The following is a 23,076-nucleotide window of genomic DNA, read 5'->3' on the forward strand; positions in this document are numbered from 1 at the left end:
TACTGCCCATTACCGGAATCACCTGCAAAAGATGCTCCAAAGACAGCTGTTAAATAAAATAAATGAGTTCTCAGCTTCACTTTGCAAACCTTGGCTCACTTTAACCTATATTTAAAAATAAGCATGGGCAATCTTGAAAAGTCTGGCCTTCCAGCCACTTCCACAGGTCCCATGCACTTTGCTTGAACACTGCCAGGAGCTGCCCTAAATCTCATCCCCTTGGGGGGCTTCTCTCTTCTCTCCTCTCCATGGCCCATTCTGTGCTGCTCTGAAGAAAGGCATACACAGTTTAAACCCTGGTCTGTGAGAACGAAACATGAAGCCAGCCCAACAGGAGGCCCCTGGTCTTGAGGCAGGAGATAGGTCCCAGGCGGAGCAACTGGAATCTGTCCCCTGAGGACAGATACTTCACGATAAAAATTACGGCAGGAGCTGCATCCTTCTTGGATAAAAGATAAAATATTTCTCATTGTCGAGGTAAAGGAGACCTCCTGAACTACACATGTGCAAGAAGGGAGGTGGGCACTAGGCCATAATGCAGCCTGTTAACTTCCCAGAGACCCTTGAGCTAGGATCCATACTGGCTAAAAGATAGGCGTGAACGTAGGGTAGGGCCCTGAGTCAGGCCAAATATGGATTCAAGGTCAGGCAAAGCAAGGTGATTGGCCAGAGAAAGCCCAGAAGGACTGCCCCCATTCAAGAGATTTGGACGTGCTGCTCTCTTTCTGTTGGTCTCCCGCCCCCTCCAACTCCCTAGCCCATCTTCTCCCTTAATAAAACACCTCATTTGCCTCACTACTCTCAGTGTCTTCGCTGAATTTATCGCCAAAGACACAAGGAATGGGGACCTACATCAAACCCGGCCCTTGAGGTCTAGTGGTTAGGGTTCAGCACGCTCACCTCTTAGCCAACAGACAACAGTTTGAGAACAGAAATCATGAGTCACGGATTTGGGGGTTTGGTCCTAGGAGCAGCCAGAGATGTGGATCTGCTGGGGTCAGAGGGGATGGTGTGGGCTGGCAAAAAAGGAAGGCCACAGCCCTGCTCTGCTCAGTTGGCTCCCCTGAAAATTCCCCTCCGGCTCTGCTCAACAGGGTTCCGGGCAGGCTTCGGTCAGGGTGCGGCGAAGGGTCCGGGAGGGGCGGCGCTGGCGCTCCCGGTTGCCGCCCCCGCGGCCACATCATCAGGCGCTCGCTTCCCCCTCCGCGGAGATGGCTGCGCGTGCGCGGGGCGGCCGCGCGGGGGCGGGGCGGGGCAGGGCGGGCAGCGGGGAGCCCGCGGGCCACGGGCGCCGGCTCCCCGGCTGTCAAGCGCGCGGCCGCGACGGCGCGAGGAGGCAAGCGAGACGAAGGAGCCGGGGGCCGGGCAGCCGCCGCCGCCGCCGCCTCGGGGCCTAGGTGAATGCCTCTTCCATCCTCCGACCCGCGTGCCTTGGTCGCGTCTGAGGAGGCAGGGTCCCCTCGCCTCGCACCGCGCTCGGGGGCAGGTGTTAATGGAGGGAAAGTCTCGGCTTTGGCCGCCGCGCCGGGTTCGGGCGCATCCCAGGTACCGGAGGGAGGTGCGTCGGGGCCGGGCTGGGGACCCAGGGACCGGGGCGTGGGGACGCGGGGGCGAGGGGAGCGACCGAGCGGCTGGGCCCGCCAGAGCCACTGGGTTCCCTCCCGGCCCGTGGGCAGCGCCCGAGCCCCGCGGCGCGGCGGCCCCAGCGCGGGCGGGAGGGCGGGCTGGCCCTGGGCGCCCGCGGCGGAGCCGGGCAGCAGCCGTGAGTCGTCCTTGGCCCTGACACTGGACCAGGCAGCGGGGGGTAGCTGAGTGATGGGTGGAAGGTGAGTACTGATGGAGACGCTGAGGCAGGCTGGGGCGCACCCCAGATCCACGGCTCCAGGGCTCACAATTGCTCCGAGTCACTCTGTGCCACCATTCCTTTATTTGTGTGTGTGAAGTATATTTCAGGAAATAACCAACCCCCAAAACGTTTATTTATAAAGAGATTACATATATGTACGTAATACATATGTAGGTAGAGTACATGTATATGCTATCTCTTTCTCTAGATGAACAAATTTTTTAAAAATTGAGGTATGCTTCACATACCATGAAATTCATCTGTTTAAAGGGCGACCTTTAGTACTTTAACCAAGTTGTGCAACTATCACCATTATGCAGAACTTTTTCATCTCCCCCAAATAAAACTCTGTACCCCTTAGCAGTCGCTCCCCATTCCCTCCTTATCCCACCCCTTGGCAACCACTGACCTCCTTTCTGTTTCTATGGATTTGCCTATTCTGGAAATTTCGTATAAATGGAATTATACAATATGTGGCTTTTAGTGTCTGGCTTCCTTCATATAGTCTGTTTTCAAGGTTCATATCCATGTGTAGCATGTATCAGTATTTCTGCTTTTTTATGGTTGGGTAGTATTCCAATGTATTGATGTACCACAATATCACATTTTTTGTTTATCCATTTTCAGTTAGTGGACATTAAGAATGTTTCTGCTTTTTGGCCGTAATGCTGCTTCGAACATTAGTGTGAAGGTTTTTATGTGGGCATATGATTTCCATTCATTTGGGTCTATATATTTACCTTTTTCAGAAACTGTGAAACTTTTCCAAAGTAGCTAGCTGTATCATTTTACATTCTCATCAACAGGGTATGAAGGTTCCAATTTCTCCATGTCCTCACCAACACTTGTTACTATTGGGTAACTTTTATTATAGACGTTCTAGTGGGTGTGATGTAGTATTGATTTGCGTTTCCTTTATGATTAGTCGTGTTGAGCATCGTTTCATGCGTTTATGGGCCATTCGGATATCATCTTTGGGGAAATGTCTATTAAGATCTTTGGCCAAAATTTAATTGGGTTATTCATCTTTTATTGTTGAATTGTATTGTTCATTTGCAGGAAAAAATTCTAGCTTTGGGGGGCTAGCCCTGACTGAAAAAGCCAACCAACCTGTTACCAATCAGTATAATGCTTCTGGTTGGGGGAAGTGAATAAGTGCCATTTAAGTCTTTCAGGATACACTAACTGTCAATTATTGGGCCTCTTACTGCCCATTTACCCTTTCTGGTATTTTGAGGAAAGCCACAAAAAGTGCGTTCATGACCAGAGCCAAGAGAGACCACACACAGCATTTTCATATATCCTATGCCTGGTTTGAAAAGTCCCAGTGATTGCTTTAATTACAGATAATTTATTTTGGTGGATAGCTAAGCAAACTAATAAAAAAAGCAAACTCCAATTACTCAATTAACATTTCATATACTTCTCAGGCAAAGTGGGAGCTCTTATTAGCCTAAGTTTGTATAGTCTTTATTATTCATATTTGGGTGGCAAATATTTTTCATGGAGCTGAAGTTAAGAGCTACTTGCAGCTGAATGAATGCTGCTCTGCCTACTTTGTAGTTGATTTCTGAGTGCACACAAATGTAGCATCAGCCTCAGGTCTTTCATACAAAAAACTCCTGAAAAAGGCATGATGCTTGCCTCCCAGTAATTCAAGCTCATTTTTCTATTACTGTAATGTGGCTGTTCAGATTATACCACCACATTTCAGAAACGTTATGGAAAATAAAATTAAAGATCTCCAAGTGGAATTAATGAATGTACAACTGATTCAAAGTGTGTGAAGAGCGGTCCAGCCCTGCTTTTCAACTACTAAACTTTAAACGATGGAAATGTTATTTAACCCTTTTATGCCTCACTGACCTCTTTAGTAGAATGAGGCAACAATTGCAGTATATATCCTGAGCATATGTTTTTGTTTTGGCTAATGATATGATTTATCAAACATAATGAAAATAAAACCTATCTAACCTAATATTGTCATTGTCTTACCCAGGGGATGTATGAATAGCCTGTAGCTACAAATGCTTTTCCAAGTTGGTTTTTTTGCCAAAGCTCTCTGGGGTTTTTAGCATCACTTAAGTGCTGACTGTTGGGGAAAATGTGGGAACAACTTTGGGGCCATGATTCCTGGGAAACACTGGTCAGAGCGGACCTGCCTCCTTTATGGTGGACTTTTAATCGTCCCTCATCTTTTCTCTGAAGTTACTGTAGTTAGATTTCCATAGCTTAAAAATATGTGTGTGTGTGTGTGTGTATAAAATAAAAAATAGATGTATCTCAGGTAGGGCTCAAAGGCTAGGACTGTCAGCTGGATATTTCCTTTAATGTGAATGGATTTACTCCTGTTGCTTTCCTCCCAATCACCTGCACTGAGGAAGTGGGAGTTTTGACTAGAGGAGGGATAGGAGAGGTTGGTGGTATGGGATCACGGGACATTTTGGAGGTTTGGGGAAAAGAGCTCTGTTTCTGAAAGTGTAGATGTTGAAAATGGAGATCTTTGGGCAGTGCGAGGGGTCTGGAAGATGAGGAAAGTAACACAAGGATGAGAAACAATTTGGAAGGAAAGTTGTAGGATATAGATTCAACTAATTTAGACATTTTTGCCCAAGAAAAAATCGAAATAGGAAAAGTAGATAAAACCTTCTTCTCTTTCATTCCATTCCTCTTCCCTTTTGCCCCACCTTGTTCCTCTGTGCGCCTCTTCTCCTCAGACCCAGAAATCATTCTGGGGTTACTGCTGCTCCTGTTGGAGATTTTTAGTGTGCTGATTATATGTCTTCTTTCTCCAGATTCTGCAAATTGAGATCAGATTTAAGAAGCCAGATGAGGATTATAATATTAAAATATAGTTTAATTTTCACTTCTGGTAAAGCGGGATTGGAGAATTTAGCTTAGAGCCACACTTACTCTGTTCCTTCTTATCTACCCAGATGATTCTATGGCACCTAAAACACTGCAACTCTCCCCTGTAGGGAAAGTACGTCTTGTCCCAGGGAGATTACCTTAGAGGAATTGGACTGAAAAACTTTCTCTTTTCAAAGGCATACAGGTCTAGGGGAGCCGGTGAGAACTCAGGGGTGGAGCCTGTCTGGAATATTGACCTTTACTCTTAGCTGTTACATAAGTCCCTTTGCTGTTGGGAGAAACTGATCGGGTAGGAAGCAAAGTGTCCTTCAGTCCTGTTTTCTCCTTAGAGGAGTGACAGTTCTGTTGGCTTTGCAGAGAGGGAACTAGGCAGCCGTCCTCTCGTCAGTGAAGCGTGTCATGGGTGCTAGTGTTTTGTAGGTTGGCTTAGGAACTTAATCACCATTTATAAAATTGTAACTGAGCGTATATTTCCTTTGGAGATAGCTAAACCTCTGACCACTTTTTAAGTGGGTGCTCATTTCATTGTGTGGTTGAGTATGTTGTTTATTCAGGTCCGTTTCCTTGTTTTACTCCTCAAACATTGATCAGATGCCTAATATTTAACAGGCACTGGGCTAGGCTCTCAGGATTCAGCAGTGAACAAAAATGGGTCTTGGCGGTCACGGAGTTTTTAGCCTAGAAAGACAAAGAGTACACGTACAAGTTCGATAAAGCTGATATGTTAGGAAGCATGGAGTACTTCAGGACCACAGAGGAGGGGGAACTAATCTGAGAGGGTCAGGGAAGTGAGGTTTAGAAGCTAAGGTCGCAAAGGAGAATAGGAAGTAGCCAGGAAAAGGGAAGGGAAGAGTGAGGATGAGCAAGAGTGTTTAAGGCAAAAAGAACATGCAGAAAAGCCAAGAAGTGAGAGAGAGGGTGTAGTATGTACTAAAATGGTATTTTTCAAATTGCAGGCACCTAGGCACCTACCAGAAGATTGTAAAATCAATGTAGTGGCTGTGATCTGCATGTTTTTATAAAGAAAGAAAATAGAAAATAAGTGTGTCGCACATGGATGCTTTATTAATAGAGTGTGATGTATAAAGCTTGAAAATCCCTACAGTAGAGGAAATGGAAAAAGTGCAGTATGACCACAGCCAAAGATCTTTGGTTGGTGAGATTGATGATACAAACTTTAGTTAATTTTTTTTTTAAGTTTATGGCTCCACCTGTGGCATATGGAAGTTTTCAGGTGAGGAATTGAATACGAGCCACAGTTGTGACCTATGCCACAGATGAGGCAATGCTGGATACGTTTAACCCACTACACCGGCCAGGAATTGAACCTGCACCTTGGCAGCAACCTGAGCCACTGCAGTCAGATTCTTAACCCACTGTGCCACATCAGGAACTCCTAGTTAACCTTTTTAACGGCTTTAGATTTATCTTAGAAGAAATGAGAAGCCATTGAAAAATTTTAATCAGACCTTGATAAGGTTGGTATTTTCTGAGGATCCCTTTGAATACCTAGTTTTTCTCTATTGGAATGTAAAGTTCACATTCCTTGGCCCAGGATTACAAGTTTTCCAAAATCTGGTTTCAGGCTCTTTCTTTTAAAGAATATTTCTACTATTTTTGGTACTGGAGCTTCTTTTTTTATAAAGATTTGTGGTTTGCCAAAGTTTCTTCATCCTAAGAGGGAAAGATCTGTGTGAGCAGACCTTGCTTCTGTCTTGTTCACATTAAACCTCTGGCATTTAGCATGGTGCCTGGTACCCAGTAGGGACTAAGAAAATCCTTGCTGATAGAGTCTAATACCTTTAATATTAGAACATTACATAGTAGTGGAAATGACCTTGATGTTTCTAGCAATATTTGCTTTTGGAAAAAGAAGGTGGTTTTATTAGAAATTTCTTTTTCCCACTTGGACGTGGTAGTGATAGAACTCCATTTGCTTGTTTAAAAGATACTTTAACCAAAAGTACGCTTATGTTATATTAAAGCAGTAGTAGAGAAAGAAAAAGAACAACGAACTTTCTGACTTTGGCGTTTCTCCTTCCAAGGAGTACAGAGCAGTAACAGGTGACTTATAGGAAGAGGCAACCCAGCAACCATTTGTATTTTTTTGAACAAATAGGCATTCTCTGAGCACTCACCAAAAGGTAGTTTTATAAAAATGGCTGGGGACAAAGAGAAGAAATTAGGTTAAAATGTATCGATCATACAAGCTTAATGGAGAGGCAACAGAAAATAACTTTGGTCTTAAAAGAAGCAAAAATAGAACATGCACATACCCCATGGAACTTGCAAATAAGAATTTAATGATGTCAGTTTGTTGCCAGAGAATGATTATACTGTCACAGTACTGTGACTTCACAGAATTAGATTGTGAAACCCAACTGTGAAGGAAAATTCTTTCAGTGTATGGTTTTGATAAGCGGCAAGAGAAGTGATGAAAAATTCATGAAAGGTAGAGAGACTTGAAGTTCTGTTTCAAATTTCTCTTTAATACATTTTTGAGATGTGGAAACTTTGCTAATTAGTTTTGTAAATTAAATTTTATATATCTTAAACATGAATGCTAGAGTCAAATTTTGCTGCTCTAGGATGCCTTTTAAAAAATACTTACTGGATTTTATATTTTCATGTTCTACAGAGTCCTATTTGAAGCCATGCATTATAGAGCTTAAATTGAAATTGCTAATGTGTGTAAATTTATCCTAAGGAAATCATTCTAAATATGGGAAAGTCTTATGCTCACTCAAAGATGTTCATTTTCATTACGATGTAATTTAGTCAAAAAAATATCCCGCTGTAAGGAAATGATTCATTAAAATGTGGCAATCCACTTGAAGAAATTTAACCATTAAAAGTGCTTTTTCAGAGCAATGGTTTCTTATTACTTTTTAAATTAAAAAGTGCTCAATAAAACAAAAGTTCAAATAACTTAAAAATATGCGGGATTTAAAAAGTGAAAATAGGAGCTCCCGTTGTGGCCCAGTGGTAAAGAACCTGACTATTATCCATGATGACTCGGATTCAATCCCTGGCCTTTCTCAGTGGGTTAAGTATCCCATGCTACCGTGAACTGTGGTGTAGGTTGCAGACACAGCTTAGATCCTGTGTTGCTCTGGCTGTCGCTTAGGCTGGCGGCTGTGGCTCCTATTGGACCCCTGGCCTGGGAACTTACGTATGCCACGAATGCGGCCCTAGAAAGCAAAAAACAAACAAATAAAAAAACCCCCCAGAAATTTAAAAACAGTCTGCCCAATTTAGAGACTGGAATCCTAACCCCCTCAGTTAGGAATTCCAGATCTTCCCCAGTTTGCTGTTTTGCTGCTCAGCGCCGTGCATCTTCTTCTCAGACCTGCCTTTTCATTTCCTCAGCAGTTTTCTGCTGGTTACCAGCCACCTTGCTAGATGCAGTTCCTCTTCTTTTTCCCCATCTCTTTAAGTCTTGTTCTTTAAGACAGCTCATCATCATTTTGTTGACTTCTTTCAACATGTGTTTAACGGACACCACCCACATTTTGACTAATTCTGAGTGGAGAATATGCAGAATTTTGTATGAAAAGCTCATAGGCTGCTGAAGGGTGATCTTCATGTAATTAAGTGCAGTTATGTATTATAAAGTATGAGCACTTGAAGGGCAGATAGTGGAGTTCCCTTGTGCTTCAGCAGGTTAAGGATCCAGCTTTGTCACTGCTGTGATGCGGGTTTGATCCCTGGCTTGAGAACTTCCACATGCTGTGGGCATGGCCAAAAAAGAAAAGAAAGATTTTTTGAAGGGCAGATACGAACAATGTAAGTGGGCTCTTCCTTCTGCACTCTCTTATATGGCATTTATAAAAAGGGCAGTTTGTGGTATGGTTACATATCTGGGTCTTCAGTAAATATTTACTCATATATTTACTCCTATATTTATATTTATTAATGCAGAAGATAATTCACCTGTGGATTAGGGGGTGAGACTTGGGAAGGAGCTGTTTTGCATTCTTGAGCATCAACTGTGTTCAAAAATGACTCCAACTTACTGGATTCCGGTGTTGAATGGCATTGGGAGAGGGCACTGGAAGTACCTTGGTCCTATTATCCTTATCTCCATGGCCGCTCACACTGGTGTGCAGAGAATGCTTCAAGTTTCTTCTTTATCATTAGCTGGTTGGTCAGAAAATCATGAATTTGAGTCCTGTGTCTTTATCTTACTGATTTTATAACTTGGTCATATTACTTAACTTCTCTGAGACACAGTTTCCTAAACTTTAGTGTATGACCTGTCTATCTCCTAGGTGTTCAGAAAGGATTATATAAATATATACAAATGAAGTCTCTTCTTTTTTGCTATAAGTGGCTTTGATGCTTTATGGAATGGGTGATTGTTCTCCTTTCTTTTTCTTTTGGGTTTAAGTTTTTATTTAAAGTATTTTGGAGGACTTAAGGGATTAGACTCTAGTCCTTTGAAGAAGTGTTTTTCTTTAGTCTCAGAGTGGCTTTTTGATAAGCTATTCACATTCCTGGTAAGGTAAGAATAACCAATATAGGAAAGTAATAGGGCCAAAGGAACAGTTAGTAGGGAAATAAATCTTTTTCATTATTATCCAGTGTATTCCCCTAGGACTTAACCTAGGAGAATGTTATATCTGTGATTAAGAAAGCAAAATTGGGATTCCCTGGTGGCTCAATGGTAATGAACCTGACTAGTATAATGAGGACTCGAGTTCTATCCCTGGCCTTACACAGTGGGTTAAGGATCCGGCCTTACTGTGAGCTGTGGTATAGTTTGCAGATAAGACTTGGATCTGGCATTGCTGTGGCTGTGGTATAGACCGACAGCTGCAGCTCTGTTTCAGCCCCTAGCCTGGGAACCTCCATATGCTACGGGTGCAACCCTAAGAAGACAAAAAAAAGAAAAAAAGCAAGCAAGCCAGCAAAATTAATAGGTAGGCCCAGAGTCCAAAGCTTGCTCTATTTTCTTTATTTTATCTTCTCCTTTCCTCTTTTATAAAACAAACAGTAAAGGATTTTTATGGTAACATTGTAGTTCTCTTTAAAAAAGTCAGAAAACTCTTGTCTGTCATTGCTGGATATGAAGTTTCAGAATAACTCCAGGTATGAATTCATGATATATTCTATCTTTGTAATATTTCACATTCTGTTTGAGTAGACTTAGTTCTTTAGCCCAGTTAAACCCTATGATAATGGTTTAAGATAGTCTCTTTTATTTGTAAATTGTAAAAATGTTGTTGAGGTATTTTTTGTTTATTTTTGTCTTTTTAGGGCTGCACCTATGGCATATGGAGGTTCCCAGGGTAGGGGTTGAATCAGAGCTACAGCTCCAGCCCACACCACAGCCACAGCAATGCCAGATCCAAGCCATGTCTTCGACCTACACCACAGCTCATGGCAACGTGGGATCTTTAACCCACTGATAGGGGCCAGGGATCGAACCTGTGTCCTTATGGATATTTGTCGGGTTTGTTACCAATGAACCACAATGGTGTTTCCAAGATACCTTTTTAAAAGTAAAAAAATAAATAGGCATGATATTTACATTTAACAACAGTATTAGATCTACTTCCTATTCCAGCTTTCATTTTCTTTTTTCCTTTTAAAACATTGTGGTTTCCTGAAGACCTCTGTTGTTCAGCCTGTAAAGGTACCGTTTGGTCTGTGTACATACCGGTCTTTACGGACAGGCAATACTTTAAAGCATGCTGGCAGCGTTATTAAAATTAAAATGAGTACCTTGTATAAAATATAAATATTAAACTTCAGTTCCTTTTCTTACAGAAAAATATAATGAACTTTCCAATATAATTGATCTCAAAATTACAAGCCAGGGGTTTAATACAGTGATGTATATAACATTTTGTGATTATATGGACTAGTGTATTCTTTGTTAAGAGGAGAAAGAGATGGAAAATTAGGTTTTGAGCCTTTTATAAAAATGGATAATAATAATGAGTAATGAGAATAATTAGCAAATATTTATCGAAGGCTCAATATACTGTTCTAAGCACATTGAATGTATTAAGTCATTTAATCACAAATAACCCAGTGAAGGAGAAATTTTTTTCACGAGGAAACTGCGGTATAGAGGCATAAGTCCCATAGCTAGTGAATGCCAGAATTTAAGCCAAAGCATTTTGACTTTGGAGCCCAACCTTTTAACTGCTGTCAGTATCGTTAGTGTGTTGACACTTCTTCACATTTAATTTTTTAGAAGTGAATCGTCTCTTTTAATTGAAGTGTGAAGATTTCCTGAATAAGTCACTTTAAATTCCCCTATAAAATCAGTCATTGCAAATCATAATATCAATTTATTCATCTAATGAAAGCACATCAAATATATCAGTAAGCTTTGTACAGTTTCAAACATGTCATAAAATATTTGTGATTCCACATAAATAATACAACTTTGAATAGACATCAGTATTCTCTGTTTCAAAATGTGTTTGACTGAAATCTGTTTACTCAAGTCTGGGATTTTTTTTTTTTTTTTTTTTTTTGGCCACACCCACAGCATGCAGAAGTTCCGGGCCAGGGATGGAACCTGAGCCACAGCAGGAACCCAAGCTGCTACAGGGACAATGCCAGATCCTCAACCCACTGTGCCACAGGAGAACTCCTCAAGTCTGGGATTTTGATTGTGTAGATTTTATCATCTGAGTTTAAGCTCATATTATTCCTTAGAGCAAAACCTATTCTTTTTCAGTCCCTAGGGGCAGTGCTTAATAGACAAGCTAAGCATGTGGTTTGAGCATTAGCAACAGGGCACCAAAAGAGAGCAAAAAAATAATTTAATATTTTATAATTTTTTAGTTACAGATTATTTTCAGGTTATTTTACATTATAGGTTATTATAAGAGAGTGAATATAGTTCCCTGTGCTATAGAGTAAATCCTTTTGGTTTATCTATTTTGCGTATAGTAGTTTGTATCTATTAATCTTTTTTTTTTTTTTTTTTTTTTTGTCTTTTTGCCTTTTCTAGGGCCACTCCTGCGGCATATGGAGATTCCCAGGCTAGGGGTCTAATCGGAGCTGTAGCCACTGGCCTGCGCCAGAGCCACAGCAACTCCAGATCCAAGCCGTGTCTGCGACCTACACCACAGTTCACGGCAACGTTGGATCCTTAACCCACTGAGCAAGGGCAGGGATCGAACCTGCAACCTCATGGTTTCTAGTCGGATTCGTTAACCACTGCATCACGATGGGAACTCCATGTATCTGTTAATCTTATACTCTTAATTTAGCCTTCCTCTCCCTCCCTCTTCCCTTTGGTAACCGTAAGTTTGTTTTCTATGTCTCTGAGTCTGTTTCTGTTTTGTATATAGATTCATTTGTATTATTTTTTTAGATTCCACATATAAGTGATACCATATAATATTTGTCTTTCACTGACTCATTACTTCGCTCAGTATGATAATCTTTAGGTTCATCCATGCTGCTGCAAATGGCAATATTTCATTCTTTTTATGGCTGAGTAACATTCTATTTGTATATATATGTCAGCTTCTTTATCCATTCATTTGTCAGTGGACATATAGGTTGCTTCCATGTCTTGGCTGTCTCTGCTATTGTAAATAGTGCTGCTATAAATATGAAGGTGAATTAGTTTTCGTATTTTCTGGATATATGCCCAGGAATGGGATTGCTGGATCATATGGTAATTCTGTTTTTAGAGGAACCTCCATACTGTTTCCATAGTGGCTGTGTCAGTTGACATTCCCACCAACACTGTAGGAGGGTTCCCTTTTCTTTGCACTTTCTCCAGCATTTATTATTTGTAGACTTTTTTTTTTTTTTTTTTGGTCTTTTTTTTAGGGCTGTACCTGTGGCATATGGAAATTCCCAGGTTCAGAGTTGAACTGGAGCTGGAGCTGCTGGCCACAGCCTCAGCAACAATGGATCCAATTAGCATCTTTGACCTATACCACAGCTTTCAGCAAAGCCAGATCCTTAACCCACTGAGCGAGGCCAGGGATTCATCCGGCATCCTCATGGATACTAGTCAGGTTCTTATGCCCTGAGCCACAACAGGAACACCTCTTTGTAGCCTTTTTTGTGCTAGCCATTCTGACCACTGTGAGGTGATGCTGCATTGTGGTTTTGATTTGCATTTCTCTAGTAATTAGTGACGTTGAGCATGTTTTCATGTGCCTGTTGGCCATCTGTTAATGCTTTGTGATTTTTATAGAAGCAGTGAAGTAATGGATAAGTGTAGATATATAACTGAATCACTTTGCTGTATAGTAGAAATTAACACAACATTGTAAATCAACTATACTTCAATAAAATTTTTAAAAAATGAGAAACAATCAATGAAAAGAAACAGTGAAACAGTCTTTCTAGAAAGAGGCATACTTTTTTGTGACTCTTATTTTGTTTGGAGTTATTGTCATTTTGAATGTGATGGATCTTGGGGGAGATACACCGTAGACTTGGTGGCAGTCTGGCCCTGCCTTGGAACTGGTGGGACAGATGCAGTTATTATTTCACAATCATCTAACAAATAGAAAATGTAAGTGTACAGCAGAATGTTAGTTATTTGGAAGTGTTTAGGATGTGTTAATTGAATGCAGGCTTTTGCCTTTTAGTTGTGTTGTTCTTATTGGGGACTTGTGGAGGGGAAGAAGTAGGAAAAAAGAAATTTTAGAGCTCCTGAGAATTTTAGAAAGGAAACTGTAGGTATCCATTAAAACTAACTTTGTAGGATACTGATAAGAAACTCTTGATATTTTATGAAATGTGAGAGCAGGGTGCAAACAGTGTGTATAATATGAGCATATTTTTGTTTCAAACAAATACATATATGCAGAAAAAATATAGTAAAGTTATCATATGTACTAATACATCATCAGTGATTAACTCTGGATGGTGGATTTCCAGAATAAACAATTTTTCTTTGTCCTTGCCCCTCCCCCCCCACGTTGAACCCATTGCTTCTGTGGGAAAAAAAAAAAAGAAAAAAAGAAAAACATAAAAGAGAACTCTATGCCAGTGGACATTAGACGTACTGTTTCAAATGAGCTAGGAAAGAAAGGTAGTCAGAATATTTTTATGAGCAAAGACCATTCAATGGGAACTAAGTTGTTTTGGGATGGCTTTGAGGGAGGTTTCAGTTTGAACTTCAGGTTGGACTTAGAGCCCTTAGGGAAAGGGCTTTTTTTTTTTTTTTTCCTTAAACTGGTATTTGAATAAAAAAGTACACAACCCTGACCAAAAGGTAGAAGAGAGACTCCACTGCAGAGAGTAAAGATACAAAGAGTTAGGCCATTGTTTCAGTTTGATGCCAAGCTGGTTGAGTAACCTAACCCTGTGTACCTGTCCTTCACCTGATCTGCACAGAGCCTCTTGCAGTGAGTTTGTGCACTTGGCTGACTCCACAGCTTTGTGTGCCAGGCGGCAGCACCGAGGCAGAGCACAGTGGGGGGAAGGTGACCGATAGCCCTCATCTCCCTGGGGGGTGCCGTTGGGAAGGTGTCCCAGTGAGGGAAGGTGACATTCGCCACCATCCGAGGAAGACCTCGTTCAGTGTGGGAGCTGTTCTGTCATCATCGCGTGGAAGGTAAAGTGATTTCGTGTGGCCTGCTCACCAGGGTATAGTGTGCTGCGGGCTTCACTCCCAGAGATGGGGAAAGAGCAGGGCCCCTGGATAAATAGAAGTGCTTGGAGTAAATACCTGGAATGGGATGGCCATGGAAATTATGAAACGCTCTTGATCTTCAGATGTAGAAGAAAAATGATAACCTTACACGTGGCAGATCATTTTTCCCTTTCCCTTTTCTTAGAAGGTGTTTTTTTGCTTTGACACATGGGCATCCTTTCTGTACTTTACAATTCTGGAAGCTTTTCTTTTCAGTTCAGTTTAATTAGATGAAAAGTAGATTAAATTAAGTAAATGAAGTTGGTCCCAGAAGTGCATTGAGTTTTTAAAATTGAATTCTCTCTAAAAGTATAAAGATGTATTAAGGCTAAAAGTAGGAAAGTGTACTTTTTTGGTGAGTTCTGAATAGTAATTTCTCCTCATTTGAAATGCTGATGAACTCCAGTTTCTAAATTTAGGTGTTTCAGATTTATAAGCACCAGAGAAAATCAGTAAGAGAATGTATTATTTATGTTTTATTCTCATGTACACTATCTTTTACACAAAGATGTTGTATTTTATAAAAAACTGTACCTACAAGAAATATTGGCTTAAGAAAAAGTTATAAAACTAGTAACAGAAAATAAAACTAGGAGTATAACATTAAGATGAATAAATTGGTCTTAGATTTGAGTTTCACTTGTAGCTGTAAGTTTTCTTGGCACAGAAGTAAAACAATGGCTCAGTCTTTATTAAAGAAAATAAAAATACCAATTTTCAGTAGCAAGGCTTCCTGTAACTGTAATTTCTTTTTTTTTTTTTAAAGTAGCATTATTTATTTATTGGCTGAGGCGTACAGCAGCTTTGTGGGATCTCAGTTCCCCGACCAGGGAATTGAACCCTTGCTGCAGCAGTGAAAGTGCTGAATCCTAACCACCTGACTACCAGGGAACTCCCTGTAGCTATAATTTCTGAATAAAGTTCCATGTGACTTATAGGGATGACTAATGAGGTGGTGATGTTCTGGGCATTAGTCTGCGGGAAATTAATGTCAATTTCCAAGTTAATTGCAGGAGTGAGTCTCTAAGTGTTTGGTAGTGTTTTTTGGTGTAAGAGACATGTAAGAAATGTTTTAGAGTGGGAGAAATACACTTTTTTGTTGTTTATGAGCAGTTTCTCAGCTTTAAAACAGAATTCTCTGATTCAGCTCCTTTGCTATCCAGCCATTCCCTGAGTTGTTTCAAACAGTAGAGTACTAAGTGATATTTCTGGTAATTGTTTACTACCTGTACTATTAAAATTATGCATTACTATAATTTAATTAGAATGTCTAGTTAAATGATTGATTTTTTTCCCACTTTTCAGTTGCTTTGATGGGGACTAAACATACTATAACTGATGGCACTTGGTAGAATGAACTGTACTTTGTTGATGCAATACACTTAGTTCTTTGGAACACACTGTATTTATTCTGTCAACATTTTCTCAATAAGCAGGAATGGCTTAACTGTGGATTTTGTTTTAGTTGGTTCACAGACTTGGTTTTGATGTTTCATTCTTCCAAATGAAGCATTCTTTTAAAAATTTATTATTTTTTTAAGTGAGGTTAAGGGTTGTGATTTGGAAAACAAAATCAGTTGTCTGGGTCTGGTTTCCTTTGAAAAATTATTTGATGAGCGTTCCCCCTGTGGCTCAGCAGGTTAAGAACCCAACATAGTGTCTGTGAGGGTATGGGTTCGATCCCTGGCCTTGCACTGTTGGATAAGGATCTGGCGTTGCGGCAAGCTGTGGCATAGGTCGCAAATGTGTCTCGGATCTGGTGTTGCTATGGCGTAGGCCAAAGCTGCAGCTCTGATGTGAGCTTCTATATGCCACAGGTGTGGCTGTAAAAAGAAAAAAAGAAAAATTATTTGAGATGTATCGAACATTTATTAAACAGAAGATTTCCTGTCCCCACTGGTTATTCCTCTGGGCTTGAACAAATTCTTTACAAATGTTTATCTGTCTTTCAGGCATGTAGAAACTTTAGGATTGGTCAGGTTTATGGTGTTCCTCTTTTCCATCAGTGGGCAGTCTTAGAAGTGATTGTTTTGTGGAATCAGCTAGCTTTTGATATCAGTGGCTGAACCATGCCCATGATTCTCAAGCTTTTGTGTTTATTAGAGAATATCAGGGCCACCAAATCAAGAAAGTTTGACATCACTGCTTATTATCTAAGTGAAACTTGTGTGAATGCTTGAATTCAGTTTCAGTAGACAGTTTCCAATTTAAGTCAAAGAAATCAAGATTTTTTTAAGGCGCTAACTCTGCATTTCAGCCAAAACCAACAAACAGGTTGGATAGGGGAACAATACCTTCATTCCACTTTAGAGGTAAGCCTTTTTATCAGGGAGGACAGTGTTTGTGAGATAGTGTTATTTATTTATTTATTTATTTAATTTTTATTTTTGTCTTTTTAGGGTCGCACCTGTGGCATATGGAGGTTCCCAGGCTAGGGGTCCAATCGGAGCTGTAGCTACTGGCCTATGCCACAGCCATAGCAACTCGGGATCCCAGCCACCGTGTCTGTGACTTACACCACAGCTCATGGCAGTGCAGGAGCGAGGGCAGTGATCGAACCTGCGTCCTCATGGATACTTGTCAGATTGGATTTTGCTGAGCCATAATGGGAACTCCCGAGATAATGTTTTTTATATTTCCATTTCTAAGTATTTTTATATGAGCTGAACAGTGAGTGATAAACATTGTGGGACAGGAGTTCCCGTGGTTAACGAATCTGACTAGAAACCATGGGGTTGCAGGTTCGATTCCTGTCCTTGCTCAGTGGGTTAAGGATCCAGCGTTGCTGTGAGCTGTGGTGTAGGTTGCAGATGCGGCTCGGATCCCGCGTGGCTGTGGCTGTGGTGTAGGCCGGCGGCAACAGCTCTGATTCGACCCCAAGCCTAGGAACCTCCATATGCCGCAGGAGTGGCCCTAGAAAAGGCAAAAAGACAAAAAAAAAAAAAAAAATTTGTGGGGCAAAGTATGTATATTACTAATATTACTGTAATTCAGTTGTTGTTTGGATCAGTTTGAGACTCACACCGTATGGAGTTAGTGGCATAGGTACTGACGGGGCTCACCTTTGTTCTTTAGCATCGCTACTTTGGAATCGTTCCTTTTCCTTGGTTAGCTACAGGAAATGACAGAAGAGGGTCATACATTTTTTTTTTTCTAGCTATACGTTCTTAACTATATACCATGAATTATACTTCTGTTAAGCAGTAGTAGTACATTTGGAATTCTGGAGATTTCTATTAGATTGCCATATTGATTTTTAATTATGAGGGTCAAGTGATGTATTAAATATCACAGGAAATATAAGATGTCATCTTTGCCACGTGAGAATTGGCAGTGGGAGACCAAAAGGATACCTTTGATTTTTAAAAGTTATTATTATTTTTTTGACCATACCACATCTGCAGCACATGAAAGTTTGCTGGGCCAGGGAGTGAATTTGAGTTGTAGCTGCTGCAATGCCAGATTCGTAACCCACTGTGCTGGGCTGGGGATCAAATCCATGGTTCAGCAGTGACTGGAGTGGCCACAGAGACAATGTGGATCCGTTTCCACTGTGCCACAGTAGGAATTTCCTAAAAATTTCTTCCTCTTTTTTTTTTTTTTTTTTTTTTTTTTTTGCCACCCTGCAGCATATGGAGTTCCTGGGCCAGGGATCAGATCTGAGCTATAGTTGCAACTTATACCACAGCTGCAGCAACTCTGGGTCCTTTAACAAACTACTGTATTGGGCTGGGGATCGGATCAAATCTGCATCTTGGTGCTGCAGAGATGCCATCAGTCTCATTGTGCCATAGCAGGAGCTCCTAAAATTTTTATTTAATCTGTACATGATAGGATATTGGCTGTTTGGGGTATTTAACTTTGAATATTTTTCCTTCTCTGTATCTTTAATCATACATTAATTTGGGTAGATTTCTTTGGGGGTGGGAGAATTTCTTGTGACCTTTTGAATAAGGTGAAAGTTCCTGGCCATTAGGAACAATTGCTAGAAAGTATGGAAGTAGGAACACTGAATAAACAAAATTTGATGGAATAAAGGAATGTTAGAGAAGAATCAGAGAGAATAATCTAGTCGGTTTAGGAAATCTAGCAGTGAGTCAGTACGAAACAATTAGGAACCAAAAATAAGTAGTGTGGAGAGCCCTGTAGATGAGAAAAATGAAGGCAAAGGTTAAAAATGAGACGTGATTTTCGTTGTAGCTGCAGGGTTAGCTCAAATGGGGAAGAGAGTTCTTCAGTATGATGTAGTAGTCAGGGTCTGTGATCCCATAATTGGGACTGGGGTGTCCTTGTGGGTTCTGATGCATTCTCAGGGGAGAAGGGTTTGGCAGTGAGGTCATGGCAGGACATCAGAAAGTGGTGTCAGCGTGAACATGAGAAAACCAAAGGATGTTTAGTTAAGAGCTGTTTGGAATATGTGCTGAGAAAAGTGATTTAATGGTAAATTCTTCAGGAAAAGGGAGTTTGGGATAAGAAATGGAGAAGCTGAGAAGTTCGGATGATGAAACTGATAGCTAAAAGGCTACTGAAACTTAAAAATAGTTTTTGCTTAAATGGAAAGAATTAATCATTGAAATTGTGGAGTGTTTAAGTTTACACATGTTTCATTCTTTAAAAGAAAACAGTAGAAGAAAAAACTGAGCAGCCATAAAGTCAGCCTGCTGTTTGAGTGCTGCAAAAAGCAAATTAAATAGACATAAGCCTTCTTTATGAGCCTCCTATACAGTTAAACAAGTACTTGCTGGGTATTAGTTAAAAGAACGTACCAGTATTTTTTAAAACATAAGAAAATGATTTGTAAATATCAGTTAAAGTCTAGTTTGTCTGGCATGACCTCTCTCTGAAAGCTGATTTAATTGACCACATAATACATACTGTTTGGTAACTTTCTACATCTTAACAACAAAAGCAAAGAAGACATATACTCAAAGAGGAAATGAAAGAAACAGAATGCACACTTTCAGAGTGACTAAACTAAGAATCCATTATAACCATATTATGACTTGACTTCTAGGTCATTGTGTGTGTGTGTGTGTATGTGGGTGTAGTGCTGTGGTTTTATGTGTGTGTATATAAATATAAAATCCCCCTTGATAAAGAGTTTTGGAATTTTTTTTACTAAATGTGATAATCTTTTTGTTGTTGTTCGTGGAGATAATGAAGTATTAAACTTGCATTTATCGCCTTTCTTAATAATGAGGCGTGACTTAGGCCTGCCAACTCACAGTTCTGCTTAATTTTTCAAGTGTATTATTTAATCTTTGCAATGAAACAGAATGCCTCTTCCAGCACAATGGGCAGATTTTCTCTGAGATACTGGTTAAGTTACTCAACATACCTACAATACACTTGTGTGTGTGTGTGTGTGTGTGTGTGTGTGTGTATCTTTTGTCCTTTTTAGGGCCGCACCCACACATATGGAGGTTCCCAGGCTAGGGGTCTAATCGGAGCTGTAGCTGCCGGCCTACACCACAGCCACAGCAACACCAGATCCCTAACCCACTGAGCAAGGCCAGGGATTGAACCCAAAACCTCATGGTTCCTAGTCAGATTTGTTTCCACTGTGCCATGATGGGAACTCCACTTTTTTTTCTTAGCTTTTAAAAATAAGCAGTTTTACCATTAAGGTTTTTTGTTTGTTTGTTTGTTTTGGTAACAAAACATTCATCAGGATTGCCTGGTATTAGTTTATTTTCCTTTAAGTCTGTGGTTCCCTGACATGGTTATAGATTAATGCTGGCCCATGACAAAGCTTTCACAGGGAAGATGGAGTAAGTCCTTCATAATTCTAAATGTGTTCCATGGAAAGGTTTTTAGTATGAGATTTTGCCCTTTGTACATTTTTGGTGTTAAAATGAACACTTATTTTTAAAGGAAAGATCATCTTTAACTTGGTAAAATTTGGGGTGAAATTCGGCTGGCTCCTGAGATCTAAAAGTTTGGACACCACTGTTTCACAACTCTTGAACCGTAGGCAGAACTCTTTAAGTGCTCAATATATCAGAGAAACTGTCTTAGACTAAAATAGATGGGAATGTGTAGGTCAGATTCCTCTTTCAAATACATGCTTTTTGGGGTTAGCTTTCGTAGATCATGCTGTGCTAGACAATTCCAAATTCTCTGTGGCTTTCAGCAGCACAGCTTTATTTCTCTCTCCCGTTACCTGTTGCCTGTGGATTGCTGCTGTTCATCTGCCCTAGCTCTGCACATTATCTTTGTCCCAGGACCCAGCCTGAAGAGGCACCATTTGCCTGGGACATGCCACTCTCATGACAGAGGGAGAAGCCCTAGCTGAACTGTTTGTAGATGTTGCTGCTGCTCTCATTGTATTGGCCATTGTGAGTCATGTGGCCAAACTCGATGTGGGTGGAGATGAGGAAGTGTAATCCTCCCACAGTCCCTGCCAGTAACCTGGCAACAGGTAGAGATAATATAATCCTTGTATAGGAGAGGAGCAATAATTGGCAGTAATAAAATCTATCACCATGTGATTCATATTGAAGCACTCGTGTAAAGTAATGAAAACGTTTAAAGAACAATAATAGATTTCCTTGGTGGCCTAGTGATTAAGGACTCAGCATTGTCACCGCTATGACTTGGGTTACTGCTGTGGCTTGGTTTCCATCCCTGGCCCAGGAACTTCTGCAGGCTGTGGGTGCAGCAAAAAAAATAAAACAAAACAAAACACACACAAACCTGGTAATAAACAGGTATCTATTTACCAAGCTTAAAAAATATAACCACTACCTTTGGAGCCCCCTGTGTTCACTTCCTCCAGTGTAACCATTCTCTGGAAATTTGTGCTTGCTTATCATACCCTTCTTCATATATTCCATTGTGTGAATATCCCACAATTTATCTTTTTTCCTTGAGTTAATTCCAATTTTTTTTTTTTTTTTGCTGGCATGTAAATCTGTTGCTAAGACTATTCTTTCATATGTCCTCTTTTTTTTTTTATTTTTTTAAGGCCACACCCACAGCATGTGGAGGTTCTCAGGCTAGGAATCTAATCGGAGGTACAGCTGCCGACCTACGCCACAGCCACAGCAACGGCAGATCCAAGTCGTGTCTGTGACCTACACCACAGCTCATGGCAACGCCGGATCCTTCACCCACTGAGCGAGGCCAGGGATCGAACCTGCACCCTTATGGTTCTTAGTCAGATTCATTTCTGCTGCACCACAATGGGAACTCCATTTTATGTGTCTTCTGGTATACGGAGCAAGAGTTACGTCAGGGTGTGTATTTAGGTGCGAAATTGCTAGAATGGAAGCATATGTTGTCTTTGATTTTAGCAGATAACACCAAGTTGTGTTCCAAAGTGGTTGTACAGTTTACACTGGGACTAGTGATGCTGTATGTCTCACCAGTACTTGTGTCCTTGTTCACATTTGAAAGTCCAGTTTTTAGTCTTATGAGTGTAAATTATATTCTTTTTTGAATGTTTGTGGACATGCTTTCAAACTTCCATCATTTGCTGTTCAGAGTGCAAGTGTTGATGGAGTAGGTTGGGGTGTGGGTGGGACCTGAGAGCCTGCATTTCTAATAAGCGCCCAGGTGGTGCCAGTACTGCTGCACCGTAGACTGTCGTTTCGGTAACAATGTCTCAGGCATTCAGATAGAGTTGTCCCTCTCTTGGCTGCATATAACACCTAGAGAATCTTTGGAACAAAATGGCTAGGTAACATTTGATATAGCCACTCAGTCTAGGAATTTTTGAATCATGTCTGATACTTATTGATATGACATGAGCATTATAGATAAATACATTTTCCATATGAAATAATTTGGAAAAAAAAGTCCCAAACTGCAGTTTTAACCACTGTACTTACAATACCTGCTGCAGATGCTTTTTTTTTTTTTAACTTCTGTTTTGTGCAGACATTTGCCATTAGTGAATAAAGTGTGGATTCTTTTTTCCTGGAGATTGGTTACTTTCTAACTTACAAATAGAATTGACAGTTTAAATGTAAACCACTATAGTAAAATTTTAAAGACACTGTTTCTTCTTGGCTATATTGTTACTAGATTAATATAACCTACTGGGTAGCTAAAGAGTGACTTGCAGATATCTCCACTGGCCTTCTTTATTTTTTCTTTTTATGGCCACACCCATGGCATATGGAAGTTCTCCTGCTAGGGGTCGAATTGGAGCTGCAGCTGTGGGCCTATGCCACAGCCGTAGCAACTCGGGATTGAAGCTGCACCTGCAACCTACACTGCTGCTTGCAGCAACCCCAGATCCTTAACCCACTGAGGCTGGCCAGAGATCAAACCTGCACTTTCACAGACTATGTTGGATTCTTAACCCGCTGAGCCACAATGGGAACTGTCATTCTTTAACTTAAACCATCTTTAAAATTTTTTTAAAATCTTTTAAAATTTTATTTTTAATTACTTTTTCCATTAAAGTATAGTCGATTTATGATGCCGTGCCCATTTCTGCAGTAAGCAAAGTGGCCCAGTCATACATATGTATACATTCCTTTTCTTATATTATCTTCCATCGTGGTCTATCCTGAGAGATTGGATATAGCTCTCTGTTCTATACAGCAGGACCTCATTGCTTATCCATTCTAAATGTAATTGTTTGCATCTACTAACCCCAAACTCCCAGTCCATCCCCCTCCCTTCCCCCCTCCCCCCCCCCCCCCGTGCCGGTGAGTCCATCTGCACTCTAATAGACATCAGGTTCAAAAAGGAGGTAATGAAAATACTGAAGGAATTAAGA

The 23,076-nt window shown here is 40.7% G+C and overlaps 1 protein-coding gene across 1 annotated transcript in view; it reads left to right on the top strand.

The window, feature by feature from the left end:
- SLC41A2 (solute carrier family 41 member 2) overlaps nucleotides 1,257–23,076 on the top strand; it is a 127,687-nt gene continuing 105,867 nt past the window's right edge. Inside the window, 1 exon segment of the mRNA XM_005664183.3 lies at nucleotides 1,257–1,545. The gene's annotated coding sequence lies outside the window, so the exon portion shown is untranslated.

Source organism: Sus scrofa, chromosome 5 (assembly GCF_000003025.6).
Source record: "Sus scrofa isolate TJ Tabasco breed Duroc chromosome 5, Sscrofa11.1, whole genome shotgun sequence".
Lineage (NCBI taxonomy): Eukaryota > Metazoa > Chordata > Mammalia > Artiodactyla > Suidae > Sus > Sus scrofa.